This window comes from Dendrobates tinctorius, unplaced genomic scaffold (assembly GCF_039654945.1).
Source record: "Dendrobates tinctorius isolate UK_male_01 unplaced genomic scaffold, ASM3965494v1 ptg000016l, whole genome shotgun sequence".
Taxonomy (NCBI): domain Eukaryota; kingdom Metazoa; phylum Chordata; class Amphibia; order Anura; family Dendrobatidae; genus Dendrobates; species Dendrobates tinctorius.
The window spans coordinates 62086781-62111458 of NW_027361684.1; the positions used below are offsets into that span (position 1 = coordinate 62086781).

A 24678-nucleotide genomic window follows, 5' to 3' on the forward strand; every position below is an offset into this window, starting at 1 on the left:
AAGCCAAGCTGGAAGCCGCTGACGAGAAATGGCCCAGGACGTTCTCGCTCGATCAGCGATAACCAGTGGGGGAGCCGGTCGGAGGTAAGTGTCACATGTAGGGATATCGCTAGCAATATCGCTGCTTCGAAACAAAATCGGTGACACTTTAGCAATATTGCTAGCGATATCGCTATGTGTGAAACCCCCTTAAGGCAAATGTGAACAGGTACAAGCTGCTATGCCTGCATAACATACAAGCAAAAGAATACAGCAGCACTCTTTAAGGTATTTTTCCACACAAGACTCTAGGAAAGGTAAGTGGAATTCTATTTCACTGCTGTATTAACAGCTATATATAATATCCATTATAGATGAGATGATTGTTCCATGGAGGATTTCATAGCTCAAGTTGAATTTCTTGAAATTTGCCGTTTCAGGCAAAATCAAACACTTTGAGATTTGATTCACTGATTGCAAAAAAAGTGCCCAACATTATTTACCTGCCCCTGAAGCATCAGAGAGTGGGTTATCATATTTTTACATAGCCGCATTGGATTTTCTATAATGTCCTGCAGCTATGACATGTAGCAGATTACCATACCTTTTACAGTCAGTACCTGGGTCATCTGAGATCAGTTTTAAAATAGTTTTGTGCAGCAGAGTTGTTTTCCATCTTCAAAGTGTACGTCTCTCTCTCTCCTGCAGAATGTAAACTCTTCTGTTCAGCGGAGTACTGTCTTTCTCCGTCTGCTGTAGAGTGTGAGCTCTTATGATCATCAGGGTCTTCTCTTTCTCTCTGTCTCCCATAGTGTGAGCTCTTATGGTCAGCAGGGTCTTCTCTCTCGCTCTCTCCCATAGAATGTGAGCTCTTATGGTCTGCAGGGTCTTTTTCTCTCTCGCTCTCTCCTGAAGAGTGTAAGCTCTTATGCTCTACAGCGTACTCTCTCTCTGTCTCAAATTGAGTGTAAGCTCTTATGGTCATCAGGGTCTTCTATATCTCTCTGTCTCCCATAGTGTGAGCTTTTATGGTCAGCAGGGTCTTCTCTCTCTCTCTTGGTCTCCAATAGAGTTTGAGCTCTTATGGTCAACAGTCTTCTCACTCTCCCTCCTGTATAATGTTAACTGTTATGATCAGCAGGATTCTCTCGATCTTTGTCCTGTAGAGTATACAGTTCTTATGGTCTGTAGAGACTTTGACGGCAAATTAGAGTTTCAAGAGATCCACTTACCTCTTATAGCTATTCTCCATCACTTCTATATATAACTAAGGAAACTACTAATAAAAAATCTTTACAATTTGAGAGGAAAATTTTGTGTTGACCTCTCAGCCATTTCAACAAAAATAGACATCATAATTAAAATTATATTGAGATTACCATTATTATAACTCGTTGAAACTCTATTTGAAGTGTCGAAGGACCACTTATGTGAACCAAATATAATGTATAAAACTGTTCCATTAATCATTTAGCAGTATCTCTGTAAAATACATCTGCAAAATATGTCAGGTACTGTTAACAAGTTTGTATAATGGTTAATGCTCTGATAACACTGTGTTTGTGCCTTCTGTCGGAGGCATATAGTACAGCTGGAGAATGTCCCAAAGGATACTACTGATGGCAGGCGGTAACATATGCCAGTGTATATGCATACAATGGCATATGCCTCTCTTTGGGTTCCATTGTAAAGTAAACTTTGCATCTTACTGTATCCCCCCTATTATATCTGCTATACTGTGTACACTTATGCTACTTTATATAGAAAACACAAAAAGCATGAATATAAGATTAGTATATGGCAAAAAGACTCCCTTGTGGCATAAAAAATACCTTATAGATATATTCAGCAAATACCATTGCTTATTTTTAACAGTATAACCTAACTCATTTTGTCCCCAGCTTTTTACTTTTTTACCTAAAATTGCATTACTTTGAGTGATCGCTACAGAACTGGAAATGTTTGCCTATTATTTTAAAAGTTTTTTTTACCTTAACTGAGGGCCACATATTGTAGGGGGAGAGACCCTTATTCCAGTAATGTGTCACTTACTGGACTTGTTGCTGTCATTTTGATCAAATCGCTATTTTTTTGCAGCAGATCTAGCGGTTCCCTGAATGCTGAGCTCTGTATAACCCCGCCTCCACCATTCTGTGCGCTTTCTGAGAACACTTTACATGTTGTTTTATTACTGGTCTCTATGTACACTATTATTGAGTAAGCACGTTAACTACTCCTAGTGGCAGTTTCAGGCAGCTTAAATTCTATCAACTTTGTAAACTTTGGATATGACAGGATTTGAAGTGGTGTTGGACTTATTAAAATGAAAGAAAAGCTTGTTCTTCACAAAAATAATCTAAATTTCACGCTTTCCTATTCAAAATATTGTACATTTTTCTTTTTTTCATTTTTTTTACCACTAGCCTAAGCTAAACCTATTTTAAAGATCAACACAAGTGTTTTGTATGTATAATAAGTAAAAAAAGTAATATATTAAATAAAATATTGATCTACAACTACTCACTGTAGAGTGTCCCAAAACCATAATGATCATAGCTTCTGTAGAGTGAAAAATGACTTTAGTGGTAAATTGATACATTATATATGCTACTCCTTCACTTTTATTTAAGATCATGTGGAATTAACAGTTAATAGAAGGGATTTAATGTATAAGATTATTATTTATATATTCATGATATATGGCATACATTATTTTCTATACCCTCAGTGGTGAGGATGCATAAAAAATGCATTAGGCTGTGCCTCACACCTACAGACGTTGGAAGTCTACATTGCATAAATTGAACCAGTATATATAATATACTTCCATAAATTCGGTCTAATACTTTAAGCAGATGTTTTCTAGATAGTTATATGTTATATATTGATAGAATCACAGGAGTTGTTAAAAGTTTTGTCAGCAAACTGAAAAAAATCAGCTTTTGGATGCAGTGAACTGTAAACAATTTGGCCATGGCACAATATAAATTTTTTGTTACACTTTTTTTAACCTAATCCTCACTTGTTTCAAAACCACAATTTCACAACTCAAAGATTGTAAAATGGGTGGAAAATAATAATGGGTAAAAAAGATATAATTTTTTTTTTACATGTGAGTGATTGACTGATGAACTTCAACTGGTAAATGGTACTTGAGATCAAGCTGAGACTTCCTGCCGGTAGGAGAGAGCGAGATGACTGCTGCACTTACTGTCCAGACATAGAGTTACCCAGATGCCAAGCTCAACATTTAGTTATGTTACTTCCCTGATATTAAATGGCAAAAGGAAAGCCAGTTCCCTTTATTTAGGAACACGTGAAGACAGATTGTCAATGCTGCCTAGTTGAGATATAGGGCAATTAGTAAGAAAGGAAATACTGTAGATTGTTCAATGAGATGCAATGAATAACACTAGAGCATTGGAAGAGCATTATACCTACTGGGGAAAAAAATCATTCTGGAAGGGTGGAGCTGATCATAGTAAAAAGCGGCCAAAAGTAGTAAATCAATAAGTAAGGATACTTGTAATAAAAATATAATTTTCTTATTTAATAAAGATTTTTTTTTTTGAGTTGACCAATTTTGCCCTAGAGCCACTCACAAAATAGTGCTTCCTCACCAGTCCATATATGGTTAATTGATTTATTAAAATGTTTGAAAAAATGTAGCCATTACTGGCAGAGAGCAGTTTGGAGCTGAGAGTTTACATAGTAGAGTTCATACAAATATTTTTTTACAGCTATCTTCGACAAAAGACTTGATTTGTCAATTGTTTACACAAGTATTCTGGCATAAAATGCTTTGAAGGGGTGAATAATTTGGATGCAACTCGAGGCTGCACTAACATTTTGTGAATATTGGCACTCTCACCTCATTTCCCCAGTGTCAGTGAAGCTGGGAGAGATGGAGGTATGGTGATTGCTGTTCTACAAATTAATTAATTAATTGACTATTTTACTCCAGTATGTACCGGAGTAGGATTTGTGATGAGGCATACATGGAGGTGCAAATCATCTGTTGGATGCCCATCATTCATGAAGAGGGATATGTCTCATCATAAATCAGAAGTCCCTGAGTCCAGAACATCTCCTCATCAAGGCCAGCGTAAGCAACACTGAGCTTAACCCCTTAATGAACGGAGCTTTTTTGGTTTTGCGTTTTCGTTTTTCCTTCCCCTTCTTCCCAGAGCCATAACTTTTTTATTTTTCCATCAATATGGCCGTATGGCTAAATTTTTTGTGGGACAAGGTGTACCTTGAATGACACCAAAGGTTTTACCATATAGTGTACTCAAAAACGGGAAAAAAATTTCCAAGTGCGGTGAAATTGCCAAAAAAGTGCAATCCCACACTTGTTTTTTGTTTGGATTTTTTGCTAGGTTCACTAAATGCTAAAACTGACCTGCCATTATGATTCTCCAGGTCATTATGTGTTCATAGACACCAAACATGTCTAGGTTCTCATTCATCTAAGTGGTGAAAAAAAAATTCCAAAGTTTGCTTAAAAAGGGCAATTTTCAAAGACCCATAGCCTCTCCATTTTTTGTGATCTCCGGTCGGGTGAGAGCTTATTTTTTGTGTGCCAGGTTGACATTTTTATTGATACCACTTTTGTGCAAATACATTCTTTTGTTCGCCTGTTATTGCATTTTAATGCATTGTCGCGGTGACCAAAAAAAGTAACTCTGGCGGTTTGATTTTTTTTGTTGCTATGGATCAGGTGAATCTGAATGCGGCAATACCAAATATGTGTAGGCTTGATATTTTTATTGTTTTATTTTGTTTTATTTTGATTGGGGCCAAAGGGGGGTGATTTAAACTTTTATGTTTATTATTTTTTTTAAATTTTTAAACACTTTTTTTACTTTTGGCATACTTCAATAGCCTCCATGGGAGGCTAGAAGCTCCCATACTTGATCAACTCTCCTACATATAGGCGATGCTCAGATCGCCTATATGTAGCAGAAATACAGCATTGCTATGAGCACCGGCAACAACCATAGAGGTCTCTAAGTGACCTCTGGCTGTCATGGCAATGCATCACTGACCTCCGATCACATGACGAAGGTCGGTGATGCGCTCATTTCTGGCTGGGTGCCGGAAGTACTAGTTAAATACCCGCTGTTAGCATTTGACAGTGATATTTAACTAGTTAATAGGCAAGGGCAGATTGCGGTTCTGCTGGCGCCTATTGTGGGCACATGTCAGCTGTTTATAAAAGCTGACATATCGCGGCTTTGAGGTGGGCTCACAGCCAGAGCTCACCTCAAAGCAGGAGATTCTGACATACTATCCTGTCAGCGGTCAGTAAGGGGTTAATGAATCCGACCCAAAGTATCTAATTTATGTTCACATATTCCTTATGGAATTATAAAAGCATAGTATTTTCTAACCAAGACAAATCACTTGTTCAACAAAAATAACACATTCCTTAAACCTCACATATTTAACTTCTGAAGTTTTTGTTATGAGGCTTTTTTTGTGTATTAGGCCTAAAGCTTCATGGTAAAACTTTATGTATTTATTTTAATTTTCACAAATGTTAGAATATGTTAGAATGGACTCATTGAATTTGTAAATATTTTATGCACAGTATTTAATAGATGAAACTTAATTAGACATATGCAAAGAATTGCAAAATAAAAAGTGAGTTAAGATTTAACAGTTGGTATTGGCAGCATACGGTATGTGAAACAGTTATACAACATATATTATGTATGGAAATGTATCATATTCTTTAACACATTCCATGAATTTTATGTAAATACAACAAGAATTACCTGAAAAAAATGTGTTGTTGGTTTTCAAATGTTCATACTGTTACGAATACATAAAATAATGCTGAAAGAATTGTTTTCCACCTGCTAAGAATGAAAGCTGTATATTGTAAGACATCAATCACCTGTTATGTTCCACTTATGTATTGCGTTTAACTTGTTGAATATGTATGTAGGTAACATGGGTCAAGTTTAATAAAAGCCTGAATTCAAAAAGTAAAGACAGGCAAAACAAAAATCATCTGTGATTAAAGTGGCTATACAGAACTGTATCCAAGAAGTATCGTTTCTCCTTGCGGAGAATGACATACTAAGCATGCTGAGATGAGGAGACTTAAAGCCGATATGCTCCTCTGGGAAATATGCAAATTGTCTCTTCAGAGAGGAAGAGGACTAGAACTCTAGTGCCACCTATTGGAAGTTTTTAGGATTGCCACTTCCAATAGGTGGCACTAGAGTTCTAGTCCTCTTCCTCTCTGAAGAGACAATTTGTATAGAGAACTGTTAAGAAATGCCTAAGAAGAAAAAGTATTTGCATCTCAGGAGAAGTTTTTGTCGAATTTCAATTAATTCAGAGTTCAAAAATACTAAATTTGTGAATGAAATGTGTGAAATACACTTAATTTTTGCTCTTAAAAGAAAATTTGCCTGTGCAGCGGGTTTTCAAAGTTAATGCACAATTAACTTAATAATAACCCAGTCCATATACTCATGATGACAAATTAATAGAAGCCTCCAATTTGTATAATAATTCGATAATAATAATTATCTCCAAAAATGCCAAACAAAATAGCATGTTCTCCTGTCTCTCAAAATTGGACAGGATGCCTAATTTACATTTATTATGCTCTCCTATTCCTGGTAGGCAAGAAAGATGGGATGGCGTGCAGATCTATTTAGAGTCCACCATTTTCTACCATTAAATTGCACATGCAAGGGTCATCTTGTCAGCGGGACAGATTTGCTCAATTTGAGCAAAGAGATTTGATTTGCATTGAATAATTCAGTGCAAATTGAATCTGCTGAGAATAAGTTAAAAAAACAACAATTAAATATTATACTTACTTCTCTTCAGCCATTCCCATACCTGTCCCGCCACCACTTCACTCACAGTCCTCTGATATTTCGACCTTCATGTTCTTGTAAAGAAATCCTCCAGTGATGAGTGTGTGAATATAAAACTTCACCTTTATTCTACAATTAAAACATATAGAGGTTCCTCCATACACATCATGGACATATGCGTTTTGGCTGCTATACTGCCTTGCTCATGGTGTAAATATGTTTTAAGAGACCTTTGTTAAATTGCACCTTACATGGATCACATGTTGGATCAACTGCCAATGAACACAAGGTGCATGTGATACATTCCTGTCACCCTCCTCAAGTTATCAGGAAAATTCCTGTAGTAGAACTTATATGTACTAAACATAACTGCACCAAAGCTGAAGATTTTCTGGTGGAATTTGACAGAGTCCTGACCAGATTGAGAGACAGAGGCCATATGAAGAACACTTAAGATCGGGCATACAAAACTGTTATGATTGAGTCACCGTAGGAGGCAAAAACAGAAATGCTAGCTAAGTCCTGAAAACCAGAGAAGTTGGCAACTATCAGATTGCAGACCCCTGAACCTATCAACACAACTAGCAGTAGCCGTGGGGGGTTCCTACGATGACCTAGACCCCTCGATCACAGCCGGAGAGATACATAGGCCTAAAGAAGGAAAGGGGAAATCTAACTGCCCCAGAGCAGACCCCAAAGCAATAGGCAGCCCCCCACATATAATGACGGTGAAGCAAGATGAAAACACTTACACAGACAGAAAGACAGGCTGAGCAAAGACGGGGCTCAAAAACTGCCTAGATAGGAACGGATAGGAAGGCTGCTGTCTGCAATCTGCCAAAACCCTATCAGAGACAAAAGCCAACAAGCTGATATAAAAATGGCCCTGAAGCAACTAAGCTTCAAAAACTAAATCAGCACTCAGGTACTTTCAGAAGACAGAGCTCAAGGAACACTGCACACTCCAGCAGGGAGAGGCAGAATCCAAAAAGCAAGAAAAACAAAAACAAATCTTAGATGCAAAAAGGCAAAACAGAAAACTTAGCTTTAGGAGAGCAGGAATCAGACTGGTGTCCAAGAGTCCACAGAGAAATCACCCGCAGGGCAGAAAGGGCGTAGGCTGCCTTAAATCCAGTCAGTGACTCCACTCAGCCAATCGTCTTCATTAGTCCCAGGTGCCTGATAATCAGGCTCACTACCTTCCTTCACTAGAATAGGGAGTTCACCAGGCCTCAGTGACGAAGGGGAAAATGAACTCACAACAGTACTCCCCCTTGAGGAGGGGTCACCGAACCCTCAAAAACGCTACCAGGGCGATCAGGGTGAACCCGATGAAAGGCACGCACCAATCTTTTGGCATGAATATCAGAGGCAGAGACCCAGGAATTATCCTCCTGACCATAACCCTTCCACTTAACCAAATACTGGAGTCTCCGTCTAGCCAGACGGGAATCCAGAATTTTCTCTACCTCATATTCCAAGTTACCTTCAACCAATACAGGGTCCGGAGGTGCCACCTCAGGCACAACTGGCTCAACAAACCTCTTCAACAAGGACTTATGGAACACATTATGGATCTTAAATGTGACAGGAAGAGCCAAACGAAAAGAGACCGTATTAATAATCTCCAAAATCTTGTAAGGTCCAATAAATCTAGGCTTAAACTTAGGAGAAGCCACCTTCATAGCAATATTTTTTGATGATAACCACACCATATCACCAATCTTAAACTGGGGACCAATGGTCCTATGTCGATTGGAAAACCGCTGGGCCTTTTCCTGGGAGAGAGATAACTTATCCACCACTTGGTCCCAGATCTGGTGCATTCTCTCCACCACAGTGTCAACACCTGGGCAGGCAGAAGGCTCCACCTGCCCTGAAGAAAATCGAGGGTGAAAACCAAAGTTACAAAAAAAAGGTGACATCAAAGTGGCAGAACTAGCTCTATTATTTAAAGCAAATTCGGCCAAGGGCAAAAATGAAACCCAATCATCCTGATCAGCGGAAATAAAACATCTCAAATACAACTCCAAGGTCTGGTTTGTTCTCTCTGTCTGCCCATTGGTCTGAGGGTGAAAAGCAGAGGAGAAGGACAACTGAATTCCCAACTTGGAACAGAACGTCCTCCAAAATTTAGACACAAATTGAACTCCTCTGTCAGATACAATGTTCTCAGGAATCTCGTGCAAGCGAACCACCTGTTGCAAAAACAGAGGCACCAACTCAGAGGAAGATGGCAACTTAGGGAGTGGTAGAAGATGAACCATCTTAGAGAACCTATCACAAATCACCCAAATAACAGTCATTCTTTGAGAGACCGGCATTATCAGAAATGAAATCCATTGAAATATGGGTCCATGGCCTCCTGGGGACCGGCAAAGGCATCAACAACCCACTAGAGCGAGAACAAGATTTAGACCGGGAGCAAGTCCCACAGGACTGCACAAAATTCCTGACATCATGAGACAAGGTGGGCCACCAAAAAGAGCGACTCACCAGATCTCTAGTACCAAAAATACCTGGATGACCAGCCAATGCAGAGCAATGAACTTCAGACATCACTCTCTTCTTCAACTGGTCAGGAACATACAACTTTCCACTGGGGCAACGCTCAGGTTTGTCCTCCTGGAACTCTTGCAGAGCAAGTCTCAAATCGGGCGAGATGGCAGAAAGAACTACCCCTTCGCCTAAGATGGTGGCAGGCTTGGTCACCACAGGAGAATCAGCAAAGAAACTCCTAGAGAGGGCGTCTGCCTTGACATTCTTAGTTCCAGGAAGGAAAGAGACCACAAAATCAAAACGTGTAAAAACAAGGCCCACCTAGCCTGTCTAGGGTTCAAGCGTTTAGCCGACTCTAGGTAAATCAAATTTTTGTGGTCAGTGAGGACCACAACTTGATGTTTGGCTCCCTCCAACCAATGTCTCCACTCCTCAAATGCCCATTTCATGGCCAACAGTTCCCGATTCCCCACATCATAGTTACATTCAGATGAAGAGAGCTTACGGGAAAAGAAAGCACAGGGATTCATTTTAGATGTTACCGGATCCTTTTGGGACAACACCGCTCCTGCACCAATCTCAGAAGCATCCACCTCTACCTGGAACGGGAGTGAGACATCAGGTTGCCGCAGAACCGGGGCGGAGGTAGATCTACGCTTCAGCTCCTGAAAGGAAGCAACCGCCTCCGGAGACCAATTCAACACATCCGCACCCTTCCTGGTCAGGTCAGTCAATGGTTTGGCAATACTAGAAAATTTTGCTATAAATTTCCGATAAAAATTAGCAAAACCCAAAAACTTCTGGAGGGCCTTCAAAGAAGTGGGCTGAACCCAATCATAAATGGCCTGTACCTTGGCCGGGTCCATTTCAATAGTTGACGGAGAGAAAATAAATCCCAAAAAAGAAATTCTCTGTACTCCAAAAAGGCATTTTGATCCTTTGACATACAGAGAATTCTCTCTCAAGATCCGGAACACAGTCCGAATATGTTCCACATGAGAATCCCAATCCTTGGAGAAGATCAAAATATCATCCAGATAGATAATCAAAAATTTATCGACAAAGTCTCGGAAAATATCGTTCATGAAGCACTGGAAGACAGAAGGGGCATTAGTGAGCCCGAAAGGCATCACCAGGTACTCAAAATGTCCCTCCGCAGTATTAAACGCCGTCTTCCATTCATCCCCCTGCTTAATGCGGATAAGATTATACGCCCCCCTGAGGTCAAGCTTGGTAAACCAGCAAGCACCTCTGACTCTAGAGAATAGATCCGAAATCAGGGGTAACGGATACTGATATTTAATAGTAATTTTATTGAGGGCACGATAATCAATACAAGGCCTTAAAGAACCATCCTTCTTGGCCACAAAAAAAAAGGCACCTAAGGGTGAAGAGGATGGTCTAATATGACCCTTCTCCAACGCCTCCTTAATATAGGACCGCATAGCCTCGTGCTCGGGTACAGATAAATTGAAGAGCCGACCCTTAGGAAATTTACACCCCGGGTTTAGTTCAATTGCACAGTCATAACTCCTATGAGGATGCAAGGACGCAGACTCATTCTCACTAAATACATCATAGTAGTCCGCCAAATAGTCAGGAACCTCATGCGACTGAGGAGAGGTGGAAAAAACTGGAGCCTCACTAAAGGTACACCGGCAACTCCAACTCACCACAGACACAGACTTCCAATCCAAAACTGGATTATGAATCTGCAACCAGGGAAACCCCAGAACAACGGCATCATGCAGACCATGCAACACCAAAAATTAGCAATTTTCTTGGTGGTCTGGGGCGACCCGCATGACCAACTGGGTCCAAAACTGAGGTTTATTTTTAGCCAGAGGGGTAGCATCAATCCCCCTCAAAGGGATAGGCGTCTGCAGAGGTGTCAACGGAAATCCACAATGTTTAGCAAAATCCAAGTCCATTAGGTTTAGCGCTGCTCCCGAATCCACAAAAGCCTTGGCGGAAAATGTGGACAAGGAACAGATCAGAGTAATCGCCAAAAGAAACTTAGGCTGAACCCCACCAACAGAAAACGTGTGTGCAAAGCGTTTCTCACGTTTAGGACAAACAGAAATAACATGTGAGGCATCGCCACAGAAAAAACACAGCTTATTACGCCTTCTGAATTCCTGACGTTGCGCCTTAGACAAAACTCTATCACATTGCATAGGTTAAGACGTCTGTTCAACCGGTGGCAACACCTCTCGTGTAATCCTGCGTTCACGTAAACGCCGATCAACCTGAATGGCTAAAGACATAGAATCGTCCAGACCAGAGGGAACAGGAAATCCCACCATAGTATCTTTTACGGCTTCTGACAAACCCTTCCGAAAGAGAGCAGCCAAGGCACTATCATTCCAGGTAGTAAGGACCGCCCACTTTTGGAACTTTTGACAGTACAACTCTGCAGATTCTCGACCCTGGTTCAATGCTAACAGGGTCCTTTCAGCCTGATCAATAGCATTAGGTTCGTCGAACAGCAACCCCAAGGCTTGAAAAAATGCGTTCACATTAGTCAGAATAGGGTCATCTGGTTTCAAAGAAAACGCCCAATCCTGGGGATCGCAGCGCAACAAAGAGATGACAATTTTAACCTGCTGCGCGGGGCTCCCTGACGAGTTAGGCTTCAAAGCAAAAAATAATTTACAATTATTTTTGAAACTCAAAAATTTAGATCGATCCCCAAAAAATACATCAGGTGTGGGGATCTTTGGTTCAACAGCATGTGAACGAGCAAGATAGGCGGAAATTCCTCGCACTTCAGCAGCGAGCTGCTCCACACGATCAGACACTTGCTTTATCTCCATTGAGAGAAAAAAAAATTCCCCCTACGGCCTCAGAGATATAGAGGAAAGAATATACACACACCTTTTTTTTTTTTTAAACACAATTCTTTCCTGCTATTGAGTACCCCAGGATCTGCGGTTTGGCGGGTGATTCTGTTATGATTGAGTCACCGTAGGAGGCAAAAACAGAAATGCTAGCTAAGTCCTGAAAACCAGAGAAGTTGGCAACTATCAGATTGCAGACCCCTGAACCTATCAACACAACTAGCAGTAGCCGTGGGGGGTTCCTACGATGACCTAGACCCCTCGATCACAGCCGGAGAGATACATAGGCCTAAAGAAGGAAAGGGGAAATCTAACTGCCCCAGAGCAGACCCCAAAGCAATAGGCAGCCCCCCACATATAATGACGGTGAAGCAAGATGAAAACACTTACACAGACAGAAAGACAGGCTGAGCAAAGACATGGCTCAAAAACTACCTAGATAGGAACGGATAGGAAGGCTGCTGTCTGCAATCTGCCAAAACCCTATCAGAGACAAAAGCCAACAAGCTGATATAAAAATGGCCCTGAAGCAACTAAGCTTCAAAAACTAAATCAGCACTCAGGTACTTTCAGAAGACAGAGCTCAAGGAACACTGCACACTCCAGCAGGGAGAGGCAGAATCCAAAAAGCAAGAAAAACAAAAACAAATCTTAGATGCAAAAAGGCAAAAAAGAAAACTTAGCTTTAGGAGAGCAGGAATCAGACTGGTGTCCAAGAGTCCACAGAGAAATCACCCGCAGGGCAGAAAGGGCGTAGGCTGCCTTAAATCCAGTCAGTGACTCCACTCAGCCAATCGTCTTCATTAGTCCCAGGTGCCTGATAATCAGGCTCACTACCTTCCTTCACTAGAATAGGGAGTTCACCAGGCCTCAGTGACGGAGGGGAAAATGAACTCACAACACAAAACAGCCTCTGATATTGATAGCCAAGACCTTTTGGGAGGCACTAAAATAAATTGTGTTAAAAAAAATTTCAGTAGCAAAAATAACACAGAACCCAATAAAATCCCTATTACCTTTTCCACTCAATTTAGTCCCCAATTTTATGAAATAATATCCAAAATAAAAAATACCTATTAACTTTAAGCTCTTCCCGACATTTGCAGAACATATACATCATGATCGTTAAGGACTTCCCAACCAAAGTAGTATGTGTATGTCATTGCAAACACCCTTGCACAGTGAACTGTGTGAAGGTGATCACCACGGGGTGTCAGCCAATTCTGACAGCTGACAACCGGCTCTCAGGGCCAGGAACCCGCACTGCCCCCAGCTCTTTAACTACCTAAATGCTGTGATCAGTGTGATCTCAGCAGTTAGAGAGCAGGCAGAGGGAAAAAAGCTTCTCTGCCCTTGCAATGGAGACCACGCAACATCATTGCAGGGTCCCAATCGTTGTCATGGTGACCCAATGTAGTCATGATGACATCCAGGTCACAACCTACTAGGCAGTCAGATCATGCACAGTGCATGATCTAACTAACGTGTGTCTCCAGGACAGACAGGCGATCAGACTGCAGAAAATGAAAGACACATAGTGGGAATAAGTAAAAAAGCAAATAAAAGTGAAATATAGTTGTAACAATATGTTTTAAAAAAATCACAAAATAATAAAAAAATAAAAAATGTATTGTATCCATAAATAAATATTATGATGAAAAAAATAAAATAAACAATAAAAGTACACATATTTGGTATCGTTGCATCCGGAACAACAGAACCTACAAAACTGTCCCACTAGTTAACTCCCTTAAAAAAAAAGTTAAAAAGTTAAAAAACAGAATAAAAATTATGCTTCATCATCATAACACCTGTGGTGTCAATGTGATCACTGGACATCTAGTTGAGTTCATTGAGCAGTGTAGTTTATAAAATGGGGTCACTTACAGGGGTCTGCTGTTCTGGCATGTCAAAGGCTCTGCAAATGTTATATGGCACCCTCAAACCAGTCCAGCAAAATGTGAACACCAATATGGTGCTTCTTCCCTTATGTCCCTTCCCTTATGACACTCTACCTCAAAAGTAGTTTTTGACCACAAATGGGGTACCGGTGTACTCAGGAGAAATTGCACAGCAAATTGTCCATTTTCTCCTGCTATCCTTGTGAAAATAAAAAATGGGGCTAAAATAACATTTTTGTGGGAAAAAATGTGATTTTATTTTCAATGTTCTACGTTATAAATTTCTGTGAATCAGCTGGGCATTCAAGGTGCTCACCACACATCCAGATACATTCCTTTAGGGCTCTAGCTTCCAAAATGGTATCACTTGTGAGGGTTTTCCACTGCTTAGGCACATCAGTGGCTCTCAATATGAGACATGACACAGGCAGACCATTCCATCAAAGCCTGCATTCCAAAACGTCACTCCTTTTCTGAGCCCTGCTGTGAGCCTAAACATTTTTTGTGGGGAAAATTGGATCTTTTTATTTTATGGCTCAATGTTATCAACTTCTAAAACGCACATGGGGTCAAGGTGCTCACTACACATCTAGATAAGTTCCCTAAGGGGTCTACTTTCCAAAATGGTGTCACTTGTAAAGGGTTTCCACTGTTTAGGCACCTCAGGTGCTCTCCAAATGCGACATGGTGTCTGCTAATTATTCCAGCAATTTATGTATTCAAAAAGTCAAATGGTGCTCTTTCCCTTCGAAGTCTTGCTGTGCACCCAAACAGTAGTTTCCCCCTATATATGGGATATCGGTGTACTCAGTAGAAATTGCACAACAAATTGTATAGTGCAATTTCTCCTGTTACCCTTGTGATAATGCTAAATTTGGGGCTAAAATATATATTTTTTTATTTTCATGACTAAACGTTAAAAACTTCTGTGAAGCATCTGTGGGTTAAAGGTGCTCACCACACATTTAGATAAGCTCCCTGAATTTCCAATATAGTGTCACTTGTGGGGAGTTTCCACTGTTTAGGCACATCAGGGGCTCTCCAATCGCGACATGGTCCCCGCTAATTATTCCAGCAATTTTTGCATTCAAAAAGTCAAACGGCCCTCCTTCCCTTTTAAGCCCTGCTGTATGCCCAAACAGTGGTTTTACCCACATATGGGGTATTGTCATGCTTAGGAAAAATTGTGCAACAAATTTTGTGGTCCATTGTTTCTTGTTACCCTTGCAAAAATAAAAAAGTTTGCATTTAACCCCTTAGCGACAGAGCCAGTTTGCAGCTTAATGACCAGGCCAATTTTTACAATTCTGATCACTGTCCCTTTATGAGGTTATAACTCTGGAACGCTTTAATGGATCCTGCTGATTCTGAGATTGTTTTTTCGTGACATATTGTACTTCATGTTAGTGGTAAAATTTCTTCGATAAGTCTTGTGTTTATTTATGAAAAAAACAGAAATATGGCAAAAAATTTTAAAATTTAGCAATTTTAAAACTTTAAATTTTTATGCCCTTAAATCAGAGAGATGTGTCACATAAATTTCTTAATAAATAACATTTCCCACATGTTTACTTTACATCAGCACAATTTTGGATGCAAAATTTTTTTTTGTTAGGAAGTTATAAGGGTTAAAAGTTGACTAGCGATTTCTCATTTTTACAACAAAATTTACAAAGCCATTTTTTTTAGGGACCACATCATATTTAAAGTCATTTTGAGGGGTGTACATGACAGAAAATACCCAAAAGTGGCACCATTCTAAAAACTAGACCCCTCAAGGTGCTCAAAACCACATTCAAGAAGTTTATTAACCCTTTAAGTGCTTCACAGGAACGAAAGCAATGTGGATGGAAAAAATTAACATTTAACTTTTTTTTGGAAAAAAATTACTTCAGAACCATTTTTTTTTATTTTCACAAGTGTTAAAAGAGAAAATCAACCACAAAATTTGTTGTACAATTTCTCCTGAATACGCCGATACCCCATATGTGGGGGTAAACCCCTTTTTCAGCACACGGCAGAGCTCGCAAGGGATAGAGCACCGTTTGACTTTTTCAACGCAGAATTGGCTGGAATTAAGATCGGATGCCATGTTGCGTTCGGAGAGCCCTTAATGTGCCTAAACAGTGGAAAACTCCAACAAGTGACCCCATTTTGGAAACTAGACCCATTAAGGAACTTATCTAGATGTGTGGTGAGCACTTTCAACCTTCAAGTGCTTCACAGAAGTTTATAACGTAGAGCCGTGAAAATAAGAAATCCATTTTTTTTTCCACAAAAATGATCTTTTCACCCCCAAATTTTTATTTTTGCAAGGGTAACAGGAGAAATCATACCCCCACAGTTATTATGCGATTTGTCCTGAGTATGTTGATACCCCATATGTGGGGAGGAACCACTGTTTGGGTGCATGGGAGAGCTTGGAAGGGAAGGAGTGCCATTTTGGAATGCAGACTTTGATGGAATGGTCTGCGGGCATCATGTTGCGTTAGCAGAGCCCCTGATGGGCCTAAACAGTGGAAACCCCCAACAAGTGACTCCATTTTGGAAACTAGACCCATGAAGGAACTTATCTAGATGTGTGGTGAGCACTTTCAACCTTCAAGTGCTTCACAGAAGTTTATAACGTAGAGCCGTGAAAATAAGAAATCCATTTTTTTTCCACAAAAATGATCTTTTCGCGCCCAAATTTTTATTTTTACAAGGGTAACAGGAGAAATCATACCCCCACAGTTATTATGCAATTTGTCCTGAGTACACTGATACCCCATATGTGGGGGGAACCACTGTTTGGGCGCATGGGAGAGCTCGGAAGGGAAGGAGTGCCATTTTGGAATGCAGACTTTGATGGAATGGTCTGCGGGCATCATGTTGCATTTGCAGAGCCCCTGATGGGCCTAAACAGTGGAAACCCCCCACAAGTGACCCCATTTTGGAAATTAGACCCCCTAAGGAACTTATCTAGATGTGTGGTGAGCACTTTGAACCCCCAAGCGCGTCACAGAAGTTTATAAACGCAGAGCCGTGAAAATAAAAAGTCTTTTTTATTTTCACAAAAGTGATTTTTTAGACCCCAATTTTTAGACCCCCAAAGTTGGTAAATAGTGGAAACCCCTCAATTCTTGCTCCAACCCTAACCCCAACACACCCCTAACCCTAATCCCAACCCTAATCCCTAATCCTAACCCTAATCCTAGTTCGCCCTTACCCTAGCCCAACCCTAGCCCAACCCTAACCCTTAACCCTAGCCCAACCCTAACACTTAACCCTAGCCCAACCCTAACCCTTAACCCTAGCCCAACCCTAACCCTAGCCCAACCCTAACCCTTAACCCTAGCCCAACCCTAACCCTAGCCTAGCCCTAACCCTAGCCTAACCCTAGCCTAACCCTAACCCTAGCCTAACCCTAACCCTAGCCTAACCCTAACCCTAGCCTAACCCTAGCCTAACCCTAACCCTAGCCTAACCCTAACCCTAGCCTAACCCTAGCCTAACCCTAACCCTAGCCTAACCCTAATCCTAGCCTAACCCTAACCCTAGCCTAACCCTAGCCTAACCCTAGCCAAACCCTAGCCTAACCCTAACCCTAACCCTAGCCTAACCCTAACCCTAGCCTAACCCTAACCCTACCCTAACCCTAGCCTAACCCTAACCCTAGCCTAACCCTAACCCTAGCCTAACCCTAACCCTTATGGAAAACTGAAAAAAAAATATTTTTTTTATTTCATTATGTGTGCCAGAATAAGGGGGTGATAAAAGGGGGGGTTATGTACTATTTTTATTATTTTGATCACTATGATCGTTTATCATAGTGATCAAAATAATGAATGGAATCTGCCAGCCGGAGCCAGCAGATTCCCGGTGGGCGCACTGCGCATGCGCCCGCCATTTTCAAGATGGCGGCGCCCATCGGATGACGCCGGCGGGCGCGGGACCACCGGGAGGGGACGGAGGACAAGGGAGAGGTCCCGGGAGGGGACCGGGGGGATCGGGGACCCTATTTCTCTATCCTCTGATGTGCGATCACATCAGAGGAAAGAGAAATTAAATGTAAAATCGCGGCTTTTTTTTTTCGGGTCGCCGTTATATTGTTAATAACGGCGATCGCAAAAGCGGGGGTCGGTAAAAACCGACCGATTCATGTTCTCTGGGGTCTCGGACACTGGGGGGCGCTATTCACTTAAATCACAGCGCCGTGAATTAACGGCGCTGTGGTTTAAGTACCCTTAATTACCGCCGTTAAAAGGCGTATCGGCGGTCGTTAAGGGGTTAAAGTAACATTTTTGTTGCAAAAAGTTAAATGTTAATTTTTTCCTTCCACATTCCAAAAATTACTGTGAAGTACCTGAAGGGTTAATAGACTTCTTGAATGTAGTTTTGAGCATCTTGTGGGGTGCAGTTTTTAGAATGGTGTTACTTTTGACTGTTTTCTGTCGTATAGGTCCTTCAAAATCACTTCAAATGTAAAGTGATCCCTAAAAAAATAGTTTTACAAATTTTAATGGAAAAATTTGAAATTGCTGGTCAACTTTTAACCCTTATTACTTTTAGCAAAAAAAAAGATATGCTTCAAAAATTGTACTGATGTAAGTTTGACATGTGGGAAAAGTTACTTATTAACTCTTTTGTGTGATAAAACTCTTATTTAAGGACATGACATTTAAAAGTTAGAAAATTGTCACATTTTCTACATTTTTGCCAAATTTCCTTTTTTTCCACAAATAAAAATAAGTCATAATGAAGACTAATAATGTCAGAATCAGTGGGATCCTTTGAATCGCTCCAGAGTTATTACTAAATAAAGTGAAACTGGTCAGAATAGCAAAATTTGGCCCAGTCATGAAGGTGAAAACAGGCTCAGGAGTGAAAGGGTTAAACCAGGATTCTAAATTAGTTAGCATTGTCAATAATACAAATATATCGTTTGTTGCCAAAAAAATGCCAACTTTAGGTTCTATATTATTTCCCAGCTTTTTTTTAAAGGACACTACATATTCCTCAAATACTTGGGTAAACCTAAAGGGATTTTATAAGAGTGAAAGCACAAGATATATTTCTTGCAAACATGGGCATAAATGTGCCAGATTTCATTCATACACTACAGGTCAAAATTTTAGCATCAATAGCTTTATAAACTGCAACACTGCTGGTGAATAGAGTTGAGTGACTTTAGTCGGATCGGGTTTCATGAAACAAAATTTGTTTCAGTTGAAACTGGTCAGACTAGGGCAAAAAAAGTTGGAGTTTCGTCCAAAACCCGACCCCAAAGCAAGTCAATGGGGAATAAAAGTCGGCATTGAGCGGATGACATGTATTAGAAGATGTATTTTGGATACAGCGAGTACTACGGACATCAAAATCTCTGCGGTATCTAGACATTTTCTACATATACACAAAGGGCATGTATCCACTATAAAAATTGCAAGCATTTAAAGGGTGTTCAAATCATTTAGAGGTGGAAACTTAAAAAGAAACATTCTTAACAGAAAATCATTCTGAATCTTTAAATTAAATACAAGAACCCCTCTTTGTCAAAATGTAAGACAGGATGTTGTTCTCCAGTACATGTAATCATTTGCTTTTTATATTAGTTTTTATATTTTTGGATGATTGTCATGTTCTTAATATGTGTGTTTCAACAGGAGTATATACCACTTGCACCTTGTGTTCTTTGTCTGTCAATCCAACATGTGATCCATGGTAGGTGCGCTTTAAGGCCCCATTCAGTGAAATATGGAGAAAAAAGCATTGAATGGGAACACCACCAAATGTAAAAAATATATAACAAAGTTTATTGATTGCAAAAATGCACATACAGGAAAACACCCCTTGAACAATTAAAAACAATTAAAAGCTAATTACTGTTCTTATGTGAATCTTCCATGAATGTATTACCACCATCTGCACATGCGCTTTGTGTTTGATAGCTTGGCAAACGCGCACTGTCATTTTGTGACCAACTTTATTGAACTCTTGTACACGACAACCCTGACAAAATGGCTGCCGCCATGTGTCTTTCCCGCCCTCTATGGTTAGTCATTCCTTTTGATTAATTATTCTCCATACGTGAACGCTATATATGTATATTTGGCACATACTTGTGTTCAGCTCTTTATCCTCACCTGAAGAAGCCACATTAGCTGTTGCGATACGCGTGGGGTTTTGCACCCCCCTCCTTTCATTCCCCACAGCTACAATGGCACTTTATTTGCTTCATGCACCTTCATTTTCATGAGCGTATAGGTTTGGAACTGCTTTCCTTTTTCTATCATGTTGTATGAACAGGTTTGTCTGCCCTTCTTTTCTGCTTTGTTGTGGTCAGTTTTACTTACTGGGCCACCCTGTTGTAATTAGGTCCAATTTTGCTCTTATTTCTACTTATTATATGGTGCTGCGAATAGTTACACATGATTTATTTGCAGGTCTCCCTGACATTATTATAGATCCAATAGTCTCGCAATTGTATTTAATATACTGTAAATTTACTCTGGAGGTTGTCCTGCACATCCTGGCTGTGTGGGTTTTTGGTGAGGGAGAGTCATTGTATCATTATTTCATGACATGACCAGTTTTCTTGTTGCATGTTTTTAATTGTTTTTATGGGTATTGAGTTTTCCTGTATGTGCATTTTTTCAATCAATAAACTTTGTCATATATTTTTTACATTTGGTGGGGTTCCATGTTTCACAGTTTTCCATTAACATGCCTTTGGTGAACCCCTTTCCTCTTGAATATTAGACAGTACAGAGGTCCCCTCCATTTGGTTGCCTTTCTTAAGACCCCATTCAAATGCCCTTTTTTATGTCCTTACATGGTCCATTTTTTAAAGACGGCAAATACGGACATACGAACACCCGTTGTATTCAATAGTGGTGCACACATGTTAGGATTTTCACATGGACCATGTGCCCATGTGGAAAAACCCAGAGACATGTCCCTTTTTAAATGTACCATGGATGAAATGCATTCTGAATATGTGCACACTGATGACACATGGATTACATCTGTGTGTCATCGGGGTTTCACGTACCAGCACCTAGGAAAGAGCAGCACAGTTTGCACTATTCCCAGGCACCAGGTGCTGAATCCAACTCTCATCATCTTCATCTGGCCCCCTGAAATTGGCGAGACCAAGTAAATATGATAACAGTTGTAGTCAGAGGCCATCATTTATGTCTTGCACTGACTACAACCTTAATCATGGTTGCCTTGTCTCTCTGCAATCAGTGAGACCAGACGAGTCTGATGATAATAGTAGTCAGTGGACATCATCTGTGTATCATGCGTATTAAATAAATATTTTTTAAAAAATGATGTGGGTTCCCGTATCTTTCTTGACCAGCTGAGAGAAAACCAACAGCTCAGGCTGATCTTAATATTCTGTAAAGGGGCCAATAGCCATAAATGTTCCCAGGCTATTAATATCAGCTCACAGCTGTTTGCTTAACCTTTACTGATTATTGTAGAGGGCACCCCCCAAAAATTATGTGGCATGCCCCCTAAAATTATTAACCAGCAAAGGCTAAACAAGACATCTGCAGGCTTATATTTATAGCCTAGGAAGGGGCCATAGATATTGGCTCCTTCTCAGACTAAGAACATCGGCCCTCAGCTGCACCAGAAATGGTGCATCCATAAGATTTGCCAATTCTGGTGCTTAGCCTTGCTCTTCCCACTTACCCTAGTGTGGTGGCAAGTGGGGTAATAGTTGTGGGTTGATGTCAGTTATTTTATTGCCGCTGACATCAATCCTAGGGGTTAGTATTGAAGAGACATCTATAAGATGCCCCCATTACTAACCCCATAGTCAAATGTAATAGAGACACACACAGAGAAAAGTACTTTAATTGAAATAAACACACAGTCTTTTACTAGAAATAAAAACTCCCCAACCCTCTTTTACCCATTTTTTCCACAAAAATAAAAATAAAAAGGCATACCTATACTCACCTTTCCACCTATAATTAATTTATGACCATGTCCCATGATGAATCAGATGGTTTTTTGATGGTCACATCAGTGATGCAACCACTCACCACACCAATTGAGAGAAACTGATCTGAGCATGAGAACCCGGCTGCAGTGACCGGCAATAACTTTAATTATGTCATCGATGGTCACACGCAGCCACATTCTCAGATCATAAGTTTTAGTGCTAGATTAAATGTGAAGTTTTATATTCACCCACCTGTTTATCGCTGGAGGATTTCTTTTGATTTACCTGATTGCTGCGCCTTGACCTGGGCAGCCCAATGCGATGTTCACTCGATTATTATCACATTTTAACTGGTGAGCTGACTCTCCAACTCAATTTCTCCATCTTCTTGGATATCTTCTTGTTCTTGGTCCTTGAAGTAAATGAAATGTCTTATGCCCCATGTGACCATGAGAAGAAGGCAAAAGAGAGTAGATTGAATGACAGGAAGGAGAGCGGTGACAACTGGGAAAAGCATTGGGAGGACATTGGAGAAGAGAGTATTAAAGTTTGTTTTTTAACCCCATAACAGCCTTCAAAATTAAATGAAATCCCTAAAAATGTGGATACATTAGAATATAAAATTTGGAGGAAATTTGTAGCAAAACTGATTCTTTGAGAATCAGTTTGTTCATCTATAATTGGAGTTTAGAAGAAAATATGAATTATATAAATTTTATTCATTACAATAGAAAACAAAAATGTTGGCCAAGTAGGCTTTAGTGAAACAATTCTGGATCAGGACGTATCAAAAAGATTATTTATGGCATGCAACACATTTCTTTTGCAAGAAAATATTTATTTGTTGAAGCATGGAGGCTGGGTTAGCTTTCCCCATTTTCAATAACCATGCAAAACATTTCAGCACCAAATCTACTTGTTAATGAAAGCTTATTCATTACTGTATGGCTAAATATACATAAAGTAAAATGCTCTTTTTAGATCCTAATGCTGTTTAGTATTTTTCTGTGTGAATTTAGTTTTCAACTCTATCAATGTCACATTACTGCTCTTTTTTAGCATCAGCTTGAAATGAATAGTTTAGAATTAGTGATCCTTTAAAGCACTCCATAACTTAATATCATAATAAATTTTACCGACATTCTTAAATGACCACAATATACTAGCAGTTTTAAAATTTCTCTGTTATTTGTCAGATTCCATTCTGGCAAAAACAGAACTCTTAATTAAGCAGCACTCCACATTCTATAAATGGCCAGAGCTCTCAATAATAGCAGACATTTATGAAGGAGTGCATAAAATTTTAATTGATCAATCAACAAAACCTGTACATTGGGATGAAGCAATAGAAGTTCTGTCACTGCAGTATAATGCTGATTGTACAATACGTAGAGAAAGTACCATAAAGTTTTTTGGCCCAGATGATAACTAAAAATGCAGAAGTGAGTGATGCATGCAAATGAGCATTGCAGATATTACACTGCAACTTTGCAAACAGAAGTAATAAGTGACGATAATCCATTGACAGCACTCATAAATCAGACACAGCTAGGAGATGTATGATTCGGATATTTCTCTCTGCTTTCCTAGCTTAATTTTTCTTACAATACAATTTGTAAAAGTGAACTGTCATGAGAATAAGCACTTTTATAATAGGGCATCTTGCTAACTACATGGCACAATTGTGCAATTAGGAACTGAAAATTAGTTTATACAGTACAGACATGCTCTCAATGTCATCGCATCCATTATTCTGAGAGGTCTGATCTGACATTGATGCAACGCAATTAAAAATGCTGCATCTAAGGAGTCAGGGCAGTTGGCAAAGAATGGTTGTACTTCCGTGCTTCTATGTTGATAATTTGCAATTTCAACATCTACTTCAGTATTCATGTGTCTTTAAAACGTGTAAGGTAATGTATAGAAGTTTTCAATAAGTTTAAAAAAAATCATAAGTCCGGGGTCACAATTGCGAGTGTAATGCTAGAAACTCACAAGAGTTTCTCGCATCAATACCTGGCACTCAGGACCAGAGTGTGCGGCTGCATGTCTTTTGTGCAGCTGAAAGCTCCGGTCCTGAGTGCCAGCGGCAGTGCCGGGCATTGATGCGAGAGACTCGCGTGAGTTTCTCGCATTGCACTCACAAGTGTGATCCCTGCCTAACAGTGCAAACGTGATGAAAAAAAGATAAACACAAAAACCTAATACTTAAAATCTCCCCTTGGGCCCATGTTTACTATTTTTGCAGTGGTAAGATTGCACACATTCATGTGGCCAGCACAATGAATCACTAGTCTGAGCCATCTCATGCCATCCATGCAGGCATGGAGAGGGAGTAGAAAAGAAGCACACACAGTAGTGGGAGGGGTGCTGGCTGAACTGGATGAATCCAAAGTATATCGTACTGACCGTAGGACAAGCTGTCCAGGGAGCTTGATGTGGAGGTGCAAATATGCACCGAGGAAGTGGTGGGATAGAGGCATTGGTGGCAGTGGGTATGTTAAATACTGGCTGGCAGTCGCACTTCTGGTTTCAGTGTGTCAGAAGAGGCCGGTGAAGAGTTCTCAAAATTAGGTCTGGTGCGTAGAGGGTAGTGCCCATGCGCAATTCTATCACTGCATAGGGATGAGTGGAACATGTGAAAGGAGTCATGTGATGCTGCAGGGGTTGCTAGGGAGGCA

General features: G+C 40.2%; 1 protein-coding gene across 1 annotated transcript in view; it reads left to right on the forward strand.

Moving 5' to 3' along the window:
• The window catches only part of IL1RAPL1 (interleukin 1 receptor accessory protein like 1), a 2193655-nt gene that overhangs the window by 535558 nt on the left and 1633419 nt on the right, over nucleotides 1-24678 (forward strand). The window lies entirely within an intron of this gene.